Below are 17669 nucleotides of genomic sequence, written 5' to 3' on the forward strand. Positions count from 1 at the left end.
CAGACCTGGCGCAAGCGGAAATCTCAGAATCTCTCCAGCAAAAGTCATCTAATTTCGACTCGTTATATAAGTGAGGGGCTCTTTCTTACCCTCCCTACCCCAAGCCCTCTCATTACTATTCCAGGAGTTAAATGTGTCTCGCTTAAAAAAAATTTTTTTTTTAAGTTATTATTATTTCTTTGAGTCCGAAGGCGGGAGAAAGCAGGCAGAGGCGGGGGGCGCGCGGCAGCCCCACCCTCGCGCTGCCCCTTGGGCTGCGGCAGGAACGCGGGATCCCGGGTGCCGCCGGTTCAGGGCGAGCAGCCGAGCCCCGCGGTCCCTCCGTCCGCCACTCCACGTGGTCAAGATCAACAGTTTGTTGAGCTCATCAGTGACACCTTGAACTTTTCATAAAGAAAATGGGTATTGCAGCGGGAGGGTTCGGCCGCGGCCGCCGCGCCGGGTCCTGCTTAATATTCAATGATCTCGCTCGCGCCTCCCCCTCCGCCCCTCGCAGAAATTCCACCGAGTCCGTTACTGGGCTCAGACTTTTAAGTTAATTTACTGCCCTCCCCCCAACCTTGGCTAGTAACCAGCGCCTTTAGGGCTAGCTTCCCCCCCGGCTCCCGCCTGAAAATGACATTTCGCCGGCGTCTCCGGAGGGGGCTGAATTTCACTTTGTAACTTTCTGCGGAACCCGAGCCCGGGTTGGCAGCTCGGGTGGTGGTATCGTATGCAAATACGCATGCTGACGTTACAGATCATGTGGGTTTTGGCGTAGATTCCCCACTGATCGAGACATTTTTTTTCCCCTTTTTTTTCCCTTCTTTTTTTTTTTTTCTTTCTTTCTAAAAATTTTGGCCACTGTTCTCCGAACGGGGGCTTCTTCTGTCTGTCTGTCTGGCAGGCTGGCTTTCCCCCTCTTTCCCACGGAGCCCGAGCCGGGCGCCCGGTGGGGAGTGGGGAGTAGGTGGGGGGAGCCAGCAGAGTTCCATTTTGGAACGCCCGTGCAGCGTCTCCGCGTTCCCAGCCCGGGTCTCCGCGTTCCCAGCCCCGGCGCAGGTAAGAAACTTCGCCCCGGCGCGGAGCACCCCCCGCCCGGCGCCGCCGGACCCAAGCCCCGCACGCCGGGCACCGGCCACTCCAGCCCAACTTTCCCACCGCTGCCGCAGCCGCCGCCGCGGCTCCCGAAAATGTGTTGTTAATGGGACTTGGCCGGGTTTGCGATTGGAAGGGGGGGGGGCGGGAGGGAGGGTGCAGGCTCTTTTTGGCGGGTAGGAGGAGATCAGAGGATCCAGAGGTGGGGGAGATTTTTTTAAAGAGTTTTGATTACAAGTTGGATCAATGGGAGGCAGACCGAGAAGGAGGAGGAGGAGGAAAACATGTCTACGTTTCCCTATGTCGACATAAGCCACAAAAAAATATGGCGTCCGCTTTCGACAGGGCGTTACGTAGACCCGACTCTGTTTTTATTTATTTATTTCGTGGCCGGCTCCCTCCCTTCTTGACCAAACTGCGGCGCTTTGTGCGAATGGGGCCGGTCCCGCGGGGACTCCACCGGGACGTGGCCCCGGCTCCGCGGGGTTTGGCAGGCGGGGGGCTGCGTGTGTGTGCTCCCCTCCCTCCCCCGCTCTCCCCTCTTCTCCCCTCGTCCCGGTGACGATTCGCCGTAATGTGGTGGCAGGAAGCATGACGCCGTGGGTTGAGGCTGCCTCTCCTCTCCGCGCTCCTGGTGGCTGCAGGCAGCAGGCGCGCGGCGCGGGCGGGCGGCCGCCCGAGCTACCTGCCGGGGGCCGGGCCGGAGTGCGGCGCTGTCCCCACGCCCCGCTCAGGTGACGGGAAACCCGCGTGGGGAGGGGCGGCGGGGGACCCTGGGGACCCCCGGGCCCGGCTGCCCGCCGCCCGCGGGCCCGCGCCCGCAGCCCGCCCAAGCCCACGATCGCCCCCCGGAACGGCAGCTGGCGCTTTTCGTCTGCCCCACGAGAGGTTCATCTTTGTTGGTGTTGCGGCTCCTTTTGGCGTCCCCAGGACTTGGTATCTTCGCCTTTGCAAACTTGCCCCTTTCCCAGCCGCTTTGCAGGAGGCTGGAAAAGGAGCGGAAAGTTGGAAACCAGTGAGCATCACAGCACCGTCCCCCTCGGCCTCGTCGCTGTGCCGAGCTCGGGAGGCGGCGGCGCACGACCGGGAGGAGGAGGGTGGTGTGTTAGGCTGCGGAGAAAAACTTGCCGGGGAAGCCAAGTTGTGATTTGCTCAGGCTTCCACCTGATGGATCGGCTTCAAAGCCAGTGGGGTCTCTGCCTTCAGCTATTGCCGCGATGGCCTTTTGTTTGTCTGGGAGGTGAGGGAGGAGGAAGGTGAGGAAATAGTGACTTTCCCTGGACCCCTCCCCTTTGAAAGTGTCGCTGCCCAGCTTGGGCCCCAGGGATCTCCAAGTCTCTTCAGGCCCTAGAGTTCTGTCCTACCTGCTCCCTGATGATCGCCTTCTGCCTCCAAGTTAGCAGCTCCCCAAGTCTGAGGCAGGCCCAGCTGGGCAGGATTTGGGGAGCAGGCATCCCTCCCCTTCATCCCTTGGGTCGCTCAGACCTCCCACAGTTACCCTCTTAAAACACACACACACACACACACACACACACACACACACACACACACACTCTCACTCCTTTATGTAGAGCAGAAATTAATGCCTGTTGAAGTGAAGAGAGTGAGGTTCAGAGAGCTCTTCAAGATTTCCGTCAAAAGGGGATTTTCTATTTATGAGGGCAGTTAAAGAACTTGAGTCCCGGGGCAGTGATGTCAAAAAGCATTTGGATGACAACCAAGTGGAATAAATATCTTGTAAAATGGCACGTTTAATGGTAAAAATAGATTAATGGAGCCGCCAAGTGCTTGAATGGGGCTAACATAACGGTTTCAGTTTAAAGGGAAAGTTATATCAAGCTGTATACACATCTTCTTTAAGGCCAAAGGCGGGAAATCTACAAGTAAGATTGAAATGTGTCACCGACAATGACTGGATCTGCGATCTGTGGGAATATCACTGCTGTTTAAACACTCTGCTTTGGCGATTGTTCTCATATGCACGCGTACCTTGCGGCCAGGTTTGGTGTCAACTAAGGATCCACTTGAAGTTAACAGCTTTTAAGGGGAAAATTTGGAGGCCAACGTTCTGGGGTAAATCGGATATATTAGCTAATCCCTGTTTAAAGGAAAAAATCAAAAATGCCACAAATGTTCGTTGGCACTCAAGAAAAGTATTCTCCCAATGTAAATGCAGTGTACCTTGACATGCCAAAAGGCGACCCCACCCCAAGCGTCCCATCCACATCAGGACCATGTGATTCAGTGGGATGCCATGCATTTGACAAAAACAATAACGACGGTGTTTGATAACAATTGCTGACACTGTTTCAGTATGCCGGGCATAATGCTGTATATTTTACATGCTTTATCATTTAATTCTCACCGTAACCCTATGAGATACATACTATTATTATCCCAAGCTTAGTGGGGAAGAAACTTAAGCTCAGAGAGGTGAAACAAACTGACCCAAAGCCGCATGGCAAAAATCAAATTCCATGTTTGAAGCCAAGCCTTACAACACTCCAGTATAGCAGCTCCCCAGATATGGGAAGTTGTAGTTAGAATGAAAACTAAAGGCAGAAAAGAGGGAAGAGTGACCATGGCCCAGTGGTCCGAACTCAGGAATTTTTCCTAGTTTTTCATCTCTTAATTCATTTATTTAGCAGCTGTGTGTTGATTTATTTGTTCACTCCGCGACTGTAATATTCATCCCACTAATAAAAGCCTAGAGTCATTAAGCAGTTTTATATGCCAGAGACCATTCTAAGTGCTTAGGATTAAACTATGTTGTCTTCGTGACAACCCTGCGGGGTAAAGTACTGTCATCCTCTCCTTTCTATAGATGAGGAAACGGGCACGGAGAGGTTCTCTAACTTGCCCAAGACCAAACAGCTAGCAAGCAGAGTGCCAGACCCCAGAACATGCACACTCCACGTCTGCAGACAGTGCACTGCTCCACACGTTACAGAGGTGCTGCTGAGATAGAGCATCTATCCAACCTCGATGCAAAGCACTGCTCCAGACACTATGGAGACGTCAGTGAGACCAAGACCCCTTACCCTCTAGGAATTTGAGCAGCCAGCAGGCCAAATAAAGCAGGATTAAACAGGTGCTAGAATTGAGAAAAGTAACTACTGTGGAAGTACAATGAAGGGTGCAGTTCTTGTGTTCTGAGGGACCCATGGAGGATTTCCCAGAGGGGGTAGCATCAGAACTGACCCATGACTGAGGAGGAACAATGTCTGGCGGTGTGTCGGGTATCATTTGAACTCACCTGTTAGCAACAGAAATCCTGCCCACCGTGACTTAACCAGATGGGGGCTTATTTGTGTCAGACAACAAGAAAGTGGGTGGGACAATGCCTCAGCTGTACTGCTGGGGACCCAGGCTCTGTCTTTCTACTCTGCCACCCTTAGAGTGTAGGCCTTTGGCCCCAGGTCTATCATCTCATGGTAGGAAGGCCTGCTGCATCTCCAGGCCTCACATCTGCATACCAGGAAAGGGGAAGTAGGATGAGTGAGGCACAAAGAGCGTTTACCTAGTGTGGCTTTACTGTTACATTTGGAAAGGGACACCCCTCTCAGGGACTTCTGCCCTTAGCTCAAGCAGAACTGTGCCACATGGCCACCCAACCCTACCAGGAAGGGGCAATGCCGTGTTTTTAGTTAGGTACATCACTGCCACGAGCAGACTGGGGTTCAGCATGTAAGGCAGAAGGGATGAATGGAGAAACGTTGTTGAGTTGGCAGATAAGGCGTTAGTGGCCTCAGATGAGAAGAGGAGGTTACTCCTGATGAAGTTAAAACCGCGTCCTGAGAGCTGTGTGTATTCTGGGGAGATGGAGAGGGGGATGCAGGGAAGGTTGTGCAAAGAGATGCCGCCGCACTTGGGGATGGACGTAGAGGAGGTTGGCTGTTAATCTGTAGGTACTGGGGAGCATGGCAGGCTTCTGAGGAGGGAGCGTCAGGTGTTTTAGGAAGGTAAGACTGACAGCCGTGTGCCTTATGGAGATGAATCAGCTTGGTTCTTATTTGAACTAAAATGAGTTCTGGAAAGTTTCAGACCAGGGGACCAGTTCTGCCTTAGGGCAAAAAGAAGACAGCACGCTAAGAAAGTGAGGGAGATTTTCTTTTAGGTCCTGCCAATAGGAATCCAAAATTAACCTGATGTCAGTCGGCTGTCACCAGGAAGTAACTAGCTCTCCTTGTGCAGTAATTCAGTGAGTGGAACTGGATACACTGGGAAGGGTACCAGTTTACTCCCCAGACATGACGCTTGCTTTTTTCCTGACCCTCGGACTCCCCAGGCCCCACCTGCAACTCCCACCACTCATCAGCAGAATAATTTTGGTCGTGACCCTTCAGTTTTGCTTTTAAAGGAGGGGATGCTATCAGAGGGCCTCAGAGGGCCTCTGGTCAGGTTCCCCACGCTGGATTCCTCCAGCAAGGACCAACACCCTGATTCTCTGCTCAAGTAGTAGCCTTATGATTTGGGGCTATTACATACCTCTTTAAACCTCAGTTTTCCTCATCTCTAAAATGGAGATTCTTCCAGCAGCTGCCTTCTGGGTTGTTGTGAAGGTTAAGAAGAGATTTATAAAGGAGCTTAGCACAGCGCCTAACACGTGGATTATTCTCAGTGAACATTACCTGTTATCACCATCATCTCCTCCGCCATCATAATCACTGCCACCACCTCTAGGATGTGACTTTCTTGTTTCCTTGAGGTAATTAACATGCATAGATTCTTATCCTAGATTTCGAGACCCCAACTGTCCCCATCTCATTGCAATTCTCCTCCCGACCCCCCCCCATACACATATATGCTTCTTTGTGGCAAGTCTGAGCAACTACTGACATGGAAATCTCTTCCTGAATATCACAGTGGGACCCTGGCGCAGTCTTCAGGTACCGTAATGTGCTGTGTCATGGTCAAACCCAGACAGCGCGGTTCTGAAAGGATGCTTAGCTGCTCACACACCCCTGTGGTAGACAATAAAGTGGGCATTGTTTTTGGTATTGACAAGGTAGTTTCATTTGCAGTTGAAAAAAAAAGAAAGTCCTCTGGATTCCCCGCCCCTACCCTACATCGAACAGGTTGTGATTTTAAGAGCATCCACCCCCGATCTGTCTCCTCTTCCTATGCTTGAAGTCATGCACTTAAGAGGGGTTGATTGGCAATGGTGTGTGTGTGTGTGTCTCACACATACGCACATGTAACGAGCCCCCAAGGAGATAAACAGTCTTGGCAACGGTCCATCACGTTCACCCAAACTTTAAAATGGAGTCAAAAAAAAAGACCAGCGTCAGTCTTCTTGCTGACACCTCTCCTTACCCCCTGGTGAACAATTTACGTGTTAAGAGCCACAGTTCTGCACACTTTCTTCCTCTTTCTGCCCAGCTCCGGTCCCCTAGTGCTAGAAACACTTAGTAGAGATTAAATCTTATTACACAGTGTTTCACTGCAACAGTATTTACCACATAAAACCTGCAGTGAATGAAACGCCTGTGCTCTTGATTCATGGGGGATCGATCTTAAGGAGTGTGACCCAGGCATTCACTCACTTCGTTTCTAAGAGGTTCAGAGTATATTTTAGGGGTGCACAGGCTTGCTTGGGATGGAAAAATGGGAAGCGTGGGCTGGGTTTACTTTCCTGGGTTTAAAGCCACTCTGGGTTCACCAGGCAGGGGGAAACCAGCCCAATCCTGGGAACCATTTGCCGTCCAAGCTCCAGACAGGGAGTGGATTCCTGTGTCTCTGGGGCATTGGAGGGTGGCCGAACTGAATTAGCTCTTTCTCTGGGAGGGAATCCTCCCTGTCGGGGGCCCAGAACAGACTCTGTGGGAGAAAGAAGGAGCGTGCTGTCAAGAAGGGTAGAGAGAAAAAGATGAATGAGATTTTCTGGGCTGGTTGGATGCCTGCAGCTGCAGCTTCTGGGCTCCAAAACATCTGCAGAAAACCAAGGAAGGACCAGAATCTACACGGAGGAGGCCGCATGCGCGCACGCATGGGCTGGGCCAACGTGACGGTTTAAATCAGTGTCGCAGAAAGCCTCAAGGAAAACACTCCTCAGCAGGGCTGACATTTGTGTCCCCCCCGACCCGCCATCTCCGCCCTGCCACAGACCCCAGCCTTGTCCACTCTGGCTGATGAGATGGAATGAATACAGATCTCCCTGCACACCCAGACACACCACAAACACAGTGCCGCCATCCTCGGGGCAGCAACAACTTCCAAAAACTGGGCACCTACCTTGTGCCAGGCGCCCTGCTGAATGCTCTCTCTCCACTGCGTCCTTCAGTGTGACCCTGAGGAACACATTGAGAGCCATGGCGGAGCCCCATGTTAAAGACAGGAGGCCAAAGCTCAGAGCGCTCAGATGCTTGCTCAAGGTCACAGAGAGAAGGTCGCCAAGATTCGAACTCACATCAGTCTGATTCTAAAGCCGATGCCCTTGGTCATCGCCGAGTCTTTCTGAAGTGTTCTGGAGGCCAGCTCCACCCCAGCCTGGAATAATAAGGGCGGGAGAAGGGACACTTTTAGAATGAGCTTCTGGACAGTCTGACAGCTTTTCTGCTAAAGGAGTGTAGGGGTGAGTGCACACAGGCTTGTGTGCGTGTGTTTGTGCGTTTAGGTCAAAACAGAAGACAGTTCCAAATCTGTGCCTGTTATCCTTAGCCCCCAAACCCCACCCCCAAGACAATTCTCAAGCCTCTATCAGTGTCTCTACCAGAACATTCTCTAGGGAGCACGGCACCCTCTCCACCCTCTCCTCCCTGGCTCCGGCGAGAAAAGGAAATCCCAGTGGGCTGAAAGCTGCAGAGTTGGAGACAGTGGGAGGAGAAGCTGGGTGCTCCTTTCCGGACGCTGAACAGCCATGCCAGCCAGTGGGGAAGCAGGTAGAGAGAGCAGGCATTGGGAGGGAGGAGAATGGCTGCGTCGCTGTCTTTATACAATAAAAGAGGATCATTGTTAACTGGGAGCTCTTGAATCGTTACACGTCTGCCCGTGCTTCTCTCCAGCTGCAGGGCCATTTAGTTAAGTAGCACACAGAAAACTCCCTTTCATCTGGCATTACTTTTCCCGCTGTTTTTAAATATGAGACTGGGCCTAACTGCTCGAACGAAAAAGCCATCTCAGGCTCCTTTAGCCCCTGTGTGTACCCGGAGCCCCCACGGAACCTCCCTGGCCTGTGCAGGAGGACTTTTAGAAACTATTTTGCTTTGCATTGCGCTCTTTTTGGAAACAGCACCTTTAAGGTTATTTGTACCCATCCTGGTCAGAGCTGGATGTCATGGCCAAGTTGTTTAGGGTGGGTGGTGGCCCAGAGGGGGTAAGGAGAGGCCAGAATGACAGGGGCTGGAGGAGGGGAGATATGGACTCACAGCTAGAAGCTGGAAGAAGAGACTGCCCCCCTGGCCAAGAAATCGAGGGGAAGGGATGCTGGTGGCTCCAGGCAGGAGCGGAGAGGAACAGGGCCTCACCTAACCTGCCCTAACAGAGTGCCAAGATCACGTTATCCTGTAGAACGGCCTGGAATTTAGTTGATTCTGAGCAGGCAGTGAATTTCTGCCAGAGCCACACAGCTCAGGAGAGCTGGAAGCCTTCACATTGTTTCCAAGAGCAAAGGTTCCTGGGCCCACGGAGCCGAAGAGTAGAAACGGTCTGGATCACTGGTGGGTTAATGGTAGACCCTCCAAAGACAGGGCAGGAGTCGACACTGAAATGGGACATGTCCTGATTTATGGGTCTCCTGGGATTTATGGGTCTCCTGGTAGAAAGTCTAATGTCCTCTGGCATCCCCGGAGGGGGACGTTGGGGGGGATGAGAATAATAGCATTATTATTAATTATTATTAATTATAATAATTATTAATTAATTATTAATGGTGCATTAATAGGATCAAGGAGTGTTCTAGCAGGAAGAAAGTTGAGGGATCGCCTAATCAAGCTTAGGGGAACTGAGGCTCAGAGCAATAAGGGAATTGGCCTAAGGTTACAGGATCATATGGCAGTGTATGGCTTTCCCTCTTCTGTACAATCTAACTCAAGGCCCTCTGTTTCCTTCGACTCCCCTGACCAGCCAGCCCCATCACAGTACCTTCCCTCCCCCGTTCTGGTTTTTCTGTCCAATCAGCAAACACTCACTGAGCACCTACCAGAGGAAGAAAACAACGACCCTGCTCTCAGGAAGTTCACGGTCATTTGGCGCTTAGCAGCAACTGCTTTCTGACATCACAGGCGCAAAGCTGAGTGCCTTTTGTGGGTTAGCTCACAGCGCTTCTAGGAGCTATGAGGACTCTGTTATCCCAATTTAACAGATGGAAAAGCACAGAGTGGGGAAGTCCTTTGTCCAAGGTTTCTGCAAGTCAGGCAGTCCTACACCACACCTGACGCTCTTAAGGCAGGGGCACATGCAGCCTCTCCTACCCTCTGCGCACCTGCAGCTCTGGCGAGAGGGCTGGGGCCCCTCCCCCACTGATGAGCGCAGAGGGCGGAGTCACCAGCCCGCACTGAGGATGACACAAGGATGGGTGTGCATTCAGGGCCTGACAAAGGGCCTTCTTATGCGTAGGGGGTTTTCCCAAGGTATCGAATGTCAACTGTGTGTAGGCTCCACACAACCCTTAACACCATGGCCCAGGTCATTTGTGTGGCAATCCTGCTAAGCAGACAGTGGGAAGGGCAGAGCCGGAACTCCAGCACAGGTCTGTGCAATCCCAGACCGGATCAGTTTTAGCCACATCAGGCAGGCATGCCTCAGCTAGAAGTCGCTGATTGGGGAGTCCTGTGTGGGCCGGGGCAGGTCACTTAGGGACACAGAATCACAGGTGGCAGCCCAGTTTAGTTTCCCAAGGTCTCCATAGAACTAAAGGAACTATGAGACACTTTAGGCAACTTTCAGTTGAGCAACAGATACTTATTTGAGCATAAGAAAGAAGTCCCAAGTGCTGTGTGCCAGGCCCTGTGCATCTCTGTAGCATAGATATTAGCATTAGTCACAATTAAAAAAAAATAGCTTGAGAAGTAACTTACATACCTTCAAATCCACCCACTTAAAGTGTACAGTTAACTTTTTGTATATTTACAGAGGTATGCATTCATCACCACAGTCTCATTTCAGAACATTTCCATCACCCAGAAAGAGGTCCTGTGCCCGTTGACAGTCACTCTCCATCCCCATCTCCCACCCTCATCTCCCACAGCCCTCGGCAACAACGGATTAGACTTTCTGTCTTTATATATTTGCCTTTACTGACGTTTCCTATGGAAGGAATTGTATAACATGGGGTCTTTCATGTGCTTCTTCACTTGGCATGTTTTTGATGTTCATCCATGTTATAGCATGCATCAGTACTTCATTGTTTCATGGCTAAGTAATATTCCATCGTATGGCTAGACCACATGTATTAGTGGGCTGGGGCTGCCATAGCCAAATACCACAGACTGGGTGGCTTAAAGAACAGACATCTTCTCACAGTTCTGGAGGCTGGAAGTCCAGATTCAACATGTCTGCAGGTTTGATTGCTGTTGAGGTCTCTCTCCTTGGCTTGGAGAAGGCACCTTCTTACTGTGTCCTCACATGGTCTTTTCTCTGTGTACGTGCCTCCCTGGTGTCTCTTTTTGTGTTCAGTTTCCTCTTCTTGTAAGGATACCAGTCGGATTGGACTAGGGTCCACCCTAACAGCTTCATTTTAGCTTAATCACCTCCTAAAGGCCTTGACTCCAGATACAGTCACATTCTGGGGTTAGGGCTTCAACAAAAGAATTTGGGCAGGACACAATTCATATCATACCACAGTGGTGTCATGGGCTGTTTTGTTTATCCATTGACCTGCTGATGGGCAATTGGGTGTTTCTACGTCTTAGCCATTGTAATAATGCTGCTGTGAACATTTGTGTGCAATCTCTGTGTGGACGTGTGTTTTCATCTCTAGGTAGATTTCTAGGAGTGGAATTGCTGGGTTTGTGTTTAACTTTCTGAGAAACTTCCAAACTGTTCTCCTGGCTGTTTCCATTTTACATTCCCACCAGCAGCATGTGGGGATTCTGATTCCTCCATATCTTCGCCAACCCTTGGCATTGTCATAAGGTCCATTTTCCAGGTGAGGAAACTGAGGCACTGAACGGGGAAGGTCAATCACAGGGTTAGAGAGCAGAGGAGCAGGCTTCACACACACACACACACACAGTTTGGACCAGTTCCTACCCTGGTCCAGGACCGGTTAGCAAGTGAGGCACCCAGTGTGTGAAACCTAAGACAGTGTTTTGCTCTCAAGGTCAGCAAGGCTTGGCACCTGAGAGAGAGTAAAAGCGCCTCCTTAAATTTCACATCCTGGGTGCCTAGTTTGCTCCTTACGTCACCCTTGCCCTGGACCTGCAGCCACCCCGCTCCTTGTGTGTAGGGCACTGTGCTCCGTGTTGGGGGGGGTGGTGGTGGGAGCGAGGGTGGGGACAGAAAATCAAGCCACCACCCCTTCCCCGCAGGGGCCCTCAGTCTGGCTGGAGAATGTGTGCATTTGCAGCCACACACAGCGAGCCTAGCTGGACCTGCAGAGGCAGAATCCCTGCTCACAGGGCTGCTGTGCAGATTTCAGGGGAACCTGAATACCTGTGAGGAACTTAGCACAGCGCCCGACACCCAGGCAGTGCCTCGGAAGTGCTGGCTGGCACCATGGTGTGAACGTATCTTGGACCTGTGTGTCACGAGGCTGCCTCTGAGTCTCGGGAGTTTGAGGCACGTCCTGATGCTTTGGGTCTGTGACCGGGAGCCTCATCCCCACCCCACAGAAGAGCCGTCACCCAGTGACAAGCAGTGGCCAGAGACGAAGGGAAACTGGCCATCTGCGCCCTCCTCAGACCTGCTGAGCCTGTCCTGGGAATGGTGGGGTCCGTCCACAGAGCCAACACTAGCTCTCCTTCAACTCACGGGGTGTCCCCCAGTCAGGCTGTAGACAGTCCAGGTCTGGCTCTGTTACCTCCAAAGCCAGAGTGCAATTCCTGTGCTTCCAGACTGAGAAAAGACCTAATGGATAATACTGGTGGGGGTCAAGGTAAGCCAGGGAAGGAATGGCCTTGGGTCCTTTGTGCTGAATTGACAGTCCCCTGGTTTTCCCCAGCTGGGTGAAGGGGCCCTGTCGGTGGGCCTGGGTTGTCAACACCTCAGCCTGCTGGTCTTTCAGGGTTGGAGAGGGTGCACTGATTGATCCTGGTAGGAGATTTGGGGAATCAATTTCAAGATGTCTGGGTACAGAAGACATTTCAGTTACAAAAATGATAGAAATGATGCTCGGCTTGGTCAGAGGCCACGTAGATTCTGTACGTGGCTTAAAGCGACCCACCTCTCTTAACAACTGAAGCTCAGTGGTCCTTGTCTCGGGGAAGGCGGCTTGCTGGCAGAAGCACAGGACCGAAGGCATTCAGACCTCCCGGCTGGTGCCCTCCCCAGCCCTGTGCACACACCGTGCCTGCCGCACACCTGCTGGCACACTGAGCACGGGCAGTCCATGCTGCAGGGTCACCGTGTGCCTCACCGGTGGCCTCAGATGTGTTCTGACACCATGACAAGACCTCAGACTTGCGGAACATGAGGGCTTTACACGTTAACCCACACACAGCCCCCCTCGGCCTCTGCCACCTGAACCCCTAGCTCTGGCTGAGTGGTGGCTCAATAAATCATTGTTTAATTGATAAACAGAATCGAATAAAAGAGAATCTGTGTGTATTGAAATAGGAAGAGGGAGTCATGATGGGCCTCACTACCCAGAAGTGAACAGGAACTCTTCCAGAGTTTGATTTTTTGCATCTGTTTTTTCAATAAGAGGGGGATGGAGGAAGTTATCAGAAGGAATATATGTCGTGGCATCTGTCACCATTCTCCCCCTGCCTCCACGCCACTGACGTGTGGTTCTAAAATACGAAATCTGATCATGCCCAGGAGTCATAAACCCAAAAGCTTTTAGGGGCCTTGCAGGTAGCAGAAACAAGTAAAGGGGTCAAGTGTAGGACATTAGGGAGTGGTGGGGAGTGGGTCAAAGGAGAAAGCATATGTCCAGTCTAAAGCACCCAAAATCAAAAAATTTTAAGTGAGCTTTCCTGTCCATTCCAAGGACTGCTGCTTAGTAACTTCTAACCCATAGAATCAAGTCCAGATTCCTGAGCCTGGTGTGGCAGCTCTTTGAGAGCCGACCTCTACCTACCAGACGTATTTTGCCATAACCTCTTCCTCTGCTCTGCCATGTGTCCCACACTTCAGCCGTTCAAGGCTGACCCCTAAACCCCACAACGTGCCATCCTCTCTCCCTTTTCTTTCCTTTTCCACACGTAGGTCCTTCTCCCCGAAGACTCATCCTCCAAACTTAGCAAAAATCTACTCATTCCTGCTAGAGAGATACTTGCTCTCCCCTCCGAGAGGCTTAGTATGCCATGGAAATAACCACTTAGAAATCTTAGCACGTGGATTTTGATCTGTTTGCACATCTGTCTCTGTGAAAAACTGTGGACCACCCCTGCGCTCCAAGGGAGACTGTGCTCTTTGTCTTCGTGTTCCCAGCACCCTCCCAGGGCTGGCCCACTGAGTAGGTTCAAAATGAGCGTCTCTCTCGAGTGACTGGATGGTTCTACAAATGAGTAAATGATTCTTTCACCAGAGCCTGTTTGGGAGCCTGTGTTCTGGGTCAGCGCGAGGTAGTTAAATAGGAGTTGCTGCCCCTGGTGGCTGGTCCTTACCAGTGCCTGGAAGGACAGTCACTGGACCATTTCGTCACAGGAAGCCGGCAAGGAGGCTTCCGTCCCAGGCTGCCTTTGTCCCAGGGTTGGGGCCTCTGGGCCAAATTCTGCTGATCTGCCTGCCTCCCTGGCTCAGCCCTGCTACCTTGTCTGGACATCTGGCCTCTGTGTGCATCCTGGGTCCACTTCCTCCCTCTGACTTGGCTGTAGCCTCTGTTTCCTTCCAGGAACACTGGGTCCACCTTCCTGTGTGGCACCCAGAGCAATATCACAGGTGGCATTGCAGGATCTTTCTACCAATTCCAATGGTAATTTTTAATTTTTTTTGGCCAAGTCTGAACTTGAAACCAAACTCTAAAGGTGGTAGGAAAGCAGGACACACATTGATTGAATGCCTGCTGCATGCCAACCATGGAACCAAGCATACTGTATTCTCTGCCTTGTCTTATTTTATTTCATTCCCCCAACAACCCCAGCTGGTAGAAATTTTTATACCCATTCTACATATGAGGAAATTGAGGTTTTATGAAATCAACTGGATTTAAAGGCAGGCCCAAGTGACATCACAGCCCAAGTACTTGCCACATTGCAGAGCTGGCATGTAAGTTAAAGGTTATTAAGACTCTGTGTTAAGTGCTTTAGTGAGTGGGATACAGAGTTTACTATTTTGATGTAAAAGGCTGCATGGCTAGAATGAGTAACAAAGGCATCTTTTCTCTTTCCCTTAGAAGGTGCTTCCTGGCACTAATACAGCTTCTTATCCTCAAGATACTTGTCCTCTTACAGTTTCGGCGCCAAATATTTCTCCTCTGGGGCAGGAAGAAAAAAAAAATACTTGCCACAAGACAGATGGCCAATTGACTATGAGATTACAATCGTGTGTGTGTGTGTGTGTGTGTGTGTGTGTAATAGAGAATAACTGGCTATTCTGTGACAAACATGCATAAACCCTCTGGAACAGGCACTGAATAAGATGTATGAGTAGTCAGCTTAGGCTAAGCTATGATGCAGTGACAATAAACCCTGATATCCTAGTGCTTAACCAGCAAGGATTATTTCTTACTTTCATGAAATTCACTGAAGGACAAGAGCTCTTCAAGGTAGCTATGACTTAAGGATCCAGGCAGGGTAAATATTTTAAATATTTATTTATTTATTTGGTTGCACCGGGTCTTAGTTGTGGCTTGCGGGCTCCTTAGTTGTGGCATGCGAACTCTTAGTTGTGACATGCATACGGGATCTAGTTCCCTGACCAAGGGTAGAACCCGGGCCCCCTGCACTGGGATCGCGGGTCTTATCCCACTGCTCCACCAGGGAAGTCCCCAGGCTAAATTTTTTAGCCACGTCATTTCAAAGAATTGGCTTTCAGGCTGCTGAAGAGGAAAACAAAACCAAAGGGTCACATACACACTCTAAACATGTCACTTCTGCTCACATGACCCAGCCTAATTGCAATGAGCCTGGAAAAAACGTGGCAGAGCACGTGGATGTCTGTCGAGTAGGACATGTCTCTGTGTCCAGCCACATCCTGGGCTGACGGACTGTGCTGCTTCTCGGCCTCACTGAGTCTCAGGGAGTGAAGAGGACCAGTGGCGAAGCCCAGATCTGAACAAAACTTCCTGCCACTTAGTCCAGCGTAACTTTTTGCTCTAAGGACAGTGTCCAGTTGTCCTGCCCAGTGGTATGTGGGGAAGTGGTCCTGAGGATCCGAAAGACCATCAAATATGCAAGTTAATTTTTTGCAGCATATTTACCCTTCTTGCATTTTGTAGAGTACCATTGCAGTTTGGTCCTGCCTCGAGCATCCAGTCTGGCAGAAAGGAAATTAAAATTTTATGAGGCCCTAATCACTGCCAAGCACGAATGATGCTGGTATTTACCACAAGCAAGTGTGCACTGTGCCAGGTGGAGTCTCGGCACTAGTGGATTAATTTATATATTCCACCCACCTGCCCTCGGAGGGCCTGACCGTTCCTTTCCTCCTGAGAGAGGCCTGATTATTTGCACGTAATAAATGAGGAAACTGAGGCTCAGCGAGGTGAAGGAACACAGCTAGGAAGGGGCAGAGCTCGGCTTCCCTGGCAGGTCTAGCTGATTCTAAACCCAACACTTGATTTGTGAGGTTGTGGGTATGTAGGGGATGCAGAAAAGGCCAGGGATTAAATACTAGTGCCATTAAGGTAAGTAGTTGAAAGGTTTTTGTGGATTCAGCTCTGCCTATACATTCCGGGGGTGGGGGGAGTGTCAGAAGCGTTCTGAGTGTTGGACACTTTGTTGATTCATACAAGAAGTGTTCCACCTCCTACTACAGGCACCTGCTAAATGCTACAGTGGTGAACAAGATGCTCCTTCAGTCTAGATATGTTTCTCTCTCTATGGAACTTTCTACATTTTTTAAATGACCTTGCAAAGTCACTTAAGAACCTTGATCCCAGCACCCTGCCCAGGAATGGTCCTGTGTTTGAATCTTAACTCTGAAAACATTGCACGTGGCCCCTGAGCTCTACTCGGAAAATAAGGACCCTCTTCAACCAATGTATCCCATAATTAACCAGCCAAGCGTTTGTTGGTTATCACCTTTGCGTAGTTCCTGTCTTGAACAGTCAGCCAACCGATATTATTGTCAACCTCCAAGATCACCTAGTCCAACCCTCTGAGGTTTGATAGGAGAGGAAACCCAGGCTCTCCCTGGGGCGTGAAAGGCCCAAGGCCCCTCTGCTCCTATAAAAGGTTTCAATATCAAAGCTGGCTCCAGGACAACAAACAGCATCAATGGTGCAAAAAGTGCGCCTCTCTCCTCTACACTTACATTCGGGAATGTTAAGGATGCAGTGTTTTGGAATTCCCTGGTGGTCTAGCGGTTAGGGCTCCGCGCTTCCACTGCAGCATGCACAGCTCCTATCCCAGGTTCTATCCCTGGTCGGGGAACTAAAACCCTGCATGACCTGCGGTGCAGCCAAAGAAAAAAAAAAGATGCAGTGTTTCACCTCTCTAAGCTCTTAACACCTTTGCCCACATGCCTTTCCACACACCCCCCCCCCCCCCCGAGTGCCCAGGGCAGGAGAGCTGACAAGTCCTTCTCCCCACCCAACTCCTAGGTTTTGGGGGAGAATGGGGAAGTGCTGAAGGCTGCAGCCAGCCTTCCCTCCATCACAGAAGGTAAAGGACACACACGATGTCAAGTTACTAGCAATGGGAACTGGGCTAGAGCCCTGTGCTTTTTGCTTGGGCTTCACTATTTTCTTGTTTGATTTGCAGTATTAGAATTTCATGCCAAGTTCTCTGACCAAGCTAATCATTTCATACTGGGGGGTGGGGGGTAAAGGTGGAAGAGATATAAATCCAAAGAAGTCTATTAAATATCATTTTGGTGAACTTCACATATTGTAGCTGGTTTGGTGCCCAGAATATACTGGTATGACTTGATTATCTCCACGAAGTAGAGGCCTTGGTTGTGGTGGTGCTGGTCATCCGAGGAGGGAGCAGGCCAGTGCCCAGTCTTTCTGATTATGAGAAACTCTCAGTCTCAATGACCCCGCTGGACCCTGAGGTGTAGTCAGCTTCTCCTTTCCAAGCTTCTGGAAGAGTCCCATCCACCTGCATCCCACCAACCCCTCTGCCTTTGCTTTGCACGAATAACAGCACTTGAATTTACTTTGGAGAAAAAGAAAATGCTTTTGGTTTTGCCTAGCTGGTCTGGTACAGCTAGAGTCTGTCTGTCTTGCAGTTCAGGTGACCTTGACGACAGACGACACTAGTCACCGTTAGGTCCCTTTCATCCCAGCCCCATCCCATCCTGCCTCTTCCCCTGTCCCGGGTTCACATGGTACCGGTTACCAGGGTCATGGTGGCCTCCAGCTTTTCTGCTCTGCTAGACGCCCA

General features: G+C 50.8%; 1 protein-coding gene across 3 annotated transcripts in view; it reads left to right on the forward strand.

Annotated features, from left to right (window-relative positions):
• The first annotated feature begins 524 nt into the window (after positions 1 to 524).
• Positions 525 to 17669, forward strand: part of ZHX2 (zinc fingers and homeoboxes 2) — a 173715-nt gene continuing 156570 nt past the window's right edge. For 2 of the 3 annotated variants that reach the window (XM_032609990.1, XM_032609991.1), the window contains exon 1: positions 740 to 1041. The gene's annotated coding sequence lies outside the window, so the exon portion shown is untranslated. Of the gene's footprint in view, positions 1042 to 17669 lie in introns of all 3 variants that reach the window. The other variant, XM_032609989.1, reaches the window with a different exon arrangement.

The sequence above is a fragment of the Phocoena sinus genome, chromosome 17 (genome assembly GCF_008692025.1).
Source record: "Phocoena sinus isolate mPhoSin1 chromosome 17, mPhoSin1.pri, whole genome shotgun sequence".
Lineage (NCBI taxonomy): Eukaryota > Metazoa > Chordata > Mammalia > Artiodactyla > Phocoenidae > Phocoena > Phocoena sinus.